Source organism: Chinchilla lanigera, unplaced genomic scaffold (assembly GCF_000276665.1).
Source record: "Chinchilla lanigera isolate Chin_1 unplaced genomic scaffold, ChiLan1.0 scaffold00093, whole genome shotgun sequence".
NCBI classification, from domain to species: domain Eukaryota; kingdom Metazoa; phylum Chordata; class Mammalia; order Rodentia; family Chinchillidae; genus Chinchilla; species Chinchilla lanigera.
Window position 1 is genome coordinate 3,987,913 of NW_004955494.1, and position 3,403 is coordinate 3,991,315.

Genomic DNA, 3,403 nt, shown 5'->3' on the forward strand with positions numbered 1-3,403 from the left:
TTCTCTGCTTCTTGACCAGCAAGACATAAACAACTTTCTTCTGCCCAGACTCTTCCACCATGGTCTTTCTGCATTTGAGCCTGCCAACCATGGACGGAAACTTCTGAAATCGTGAGCTACATAGGTGTCTCCTCCTTTAAGCTGTGGGTGTTGGGTATTGTGTCTCAGCCACTAGTAAAGTGACTAAGACATCATTCCAGGATTTAATGAGCGAGGAGCAACAGTCTTTAGCCCACTGCCAGGCAATGCAGAGGAGATGGAGAAGCCCAAAGTTGGTTGGGACATATTTGAGGGCTGGCAGCTGCTCACATTCTTCCCTTCCTCCTGTCCCAGGGTCGGCAACAGGGCCACACTTTTTTTTTAAACAGTGCCACACTTTAACAAAAGTTAAAAGTATAAATGGTTATCAGCAGAATTATCCAATCAGCCAGTCCTCCAAACGCCCTTCTCCATACGTTCTTTTTAAATCACAGAGATCTGAATGGAGAACGCAGGAAAGGGGAGAGAGAGCGAGGGAGAGGCAGAGAGAAAGCAACAGATATGGTAGCATGAACTTGATAAAGTGAAGGTTAAACTATCATTTGATTTGGACCACAGTAAAAAGAAAGATACAGCAAACCAATTTCTGTCCAAACACCTGCATTCAAATACACAAAAACACACCGAAACAGGCATGAGCAGATATTTGAGGGCCTTGATAAATTATTCTTTGTGCGTGCCTATTTGTTTTCTATGTGTGTATGTGTGTATGTTTCATCCCAGCAGGCTCCCGGTAAGATCTGCCACTATCTGGTTTCTGGCCTGAACTCCTCAGCCCACCATTTGGTGGGAGGAAGCAAAGCTAAATAGCAACTACTTCCTGTCCCCAGTTAGCTGCTGTAAAGAAAACCAGCAGGAAAGGCAGTGGGTGACAATTGGGAGGGATGTGCGTGGCCACTGGGCTATGACAGAGGACCTACATGGCTTCAAGCGAGCAGAGGGATAGCAGACAGATTTTGTTGAGAAGATTAAGGACAGATGAACTGACAAGTAACACCAGTCTAAGTCTCCGGCATGACTTACTCAAAGCCTGTGCTACTGAAGCATATCTGAGCAGGAGCTTCAGAATCAGCAGCAGGACATGGGAATTCTTAAGGGACTGCCTAAACCCTAAAGCTCCAGTCCTGAAGTGCCACCTCCAACCTTGACCTGTTTCTTTTTGCCCTTCCCTTGTGAACCTGCCCGGCCTTTACCTTTTCTTCCCAAACTCCACATTCCCCGCTTGTCTGCTCTGGGATCATCCCCGCTGCACACATACGTTTCCTCATGAATGACCTGACTGATCCCCAGACTTTAGCTGTCAGACATGCGACAGTCTGCATAGGAGACGTCCCCCAGTGGCCCCCTGTTGCATGAAGGCTTGGTTTTCAGCTTGACACTACCGGAGGTGTGTTTGCCCCTGACACTCATTTCTCTCTAATCTTTTTCTTGGTCTGTCACTTAGGCTGGGTTCTGACAGAAGCAAACAGTTTATTTGGAAGGTGAACCCAAAACACAGGTAGGGGCGGGGCGGAGAGATGGGGAAAGAAGTAAGGCAGCGCAGGAAAAGCTAATGAGCAGGCTGTGGCCCTGGGAAACTGGGAATCCACCCAGGCTGGCTGCATCCTGTCCCTTATCCATCTTTGTATTCTGTCACTGAACAAGCATGATGAGCAGATATTTGTTCTTTTCTCATTCCCGAAAAGTCCAGGATGGTATATTTGACTTGTGTACTGAGCACCAGGCATGCTGTCCACTCTGAACACAGCTCAGTAAAAACTGGCCTTCTAGTCCTTCAAAGTGGGCTTCGTTTCCGTGATTCCCTATCTGTCTCACCTCTAGAAATCCATTCTCTTCTTGCTGCCAGGGATCTCTGTAAAACAACTATCCTGCCAGGGTTATAGCTCAGAGGCCAGCGCCTGCCCAGCACGCACAAGGCCCTGGGTCTGAGCTTTAGCACCTCAAAATAAATAAACCAAAACAAAACACCTGTCCCACCATACGGCCGAACACTTTACTTTTTTAAAGAGTTTGTGATATTTCCTTTTTAAATGTACTTTTATGCGTCCACGTTTGCGGTAACCGTTACATTCACTGTCGGGAGTTGGTCCCCATGAAGCGCATCTTGATTCTTTTCACATTCCTCCCCATCTCTCCTCCAGCTCTTGGTCCCCTGCCCAGTTGCAAAAGATCTCGCTCCCTATAAGACACTTTTAGATGATGGGAATGTAGTGACGGCCCAGACAAAGCGGGTTCCTGCTTCCGTGAACTTCAATGCTACAAATACTTATGTGAACATCATGGGCCTCTTCCTCGCAGAGGGCGGGGCCCACCTCAGAGGGGAGGTCATAAAGCTGTGCTGAGCTCAGAACTGAAGGACACAGAGGGGGACTCTGTGCACGCCAGGCAGAGCACCTGTCACTCCCTGGGAAAAGCCTTCCTCAGGGAGCCCCCGGGTCCTCTGATACAGCTCCATTTCTCAGCATGTCCGAGCAGCTGCCTTCTCTTCCGCTTCTTTACATGACTTGACATCACTCACTCAGTACTCCAAGCACCTTGTAAGACAGCAGCGGGGCTGGCGGCATCCCCCAACTCCTTGTCCATCCTGGTACTCTGTCATGAAGTGAGCATGCTGTAGCCGGGCCTGGTGGTGCACACTTGTAATCCCAGCACTCCGGAGGCTGAGGCAGGAGGATTGCAGGGAGTTGGAGGCCAACCTGGGCTACCTAGTGAGTTACAGGCCAGCATGAACTGCACAGTAAGACCCTGTCTCAACAAACAAACAAACAAAACAATCAAGCCAAAGCAAACATGCTGTTGGGCACAAATGACAGATGCTTAGCACAGATACAGGCCTTTGTGTGTGATTCAGCATGCTCGGGGCTGGGGAGGCAGCTCGTGGTGGACGGCTTGCATAAGGCCCAGGTTCCCCCTCCAGGATCACAAAATAAAGTACAACAAAATAAAATTGTCTTATTGCTACACGAGAAAAACAGACGACATAAATGAAACTGTCATAACAACCACGTGATTCATACACCATCGTTGAGATGTTTTATATATTTTTTCATTCGCAGCCTTCCAAATCCAGTGTGCGTGTTTCCCACTTACACCTCATCTGAATTGGGGCAGATCACTTTCAAAAGCGCGCGGAGGGTCACGCGCGGTCAGCGGTCACCTCCCTAATGACCGTCTCCTGCCGGCTCCGCCCCGCCTCCAGCGGCCGGGCCCCTGCCCTGTGTCACCTTTACAGCCCCTCGCGGTTCCCGCAAGGAGCCCACCCGCTTCGGCGTCTTCTCGCTCCGGCTCCACGAAGCTCCCAGGGCGAGCGCGCAGCTCGAGCATCGGCGGCGGCGCCCAGCCGGCCCCGCTCGCCCCGGGCGGG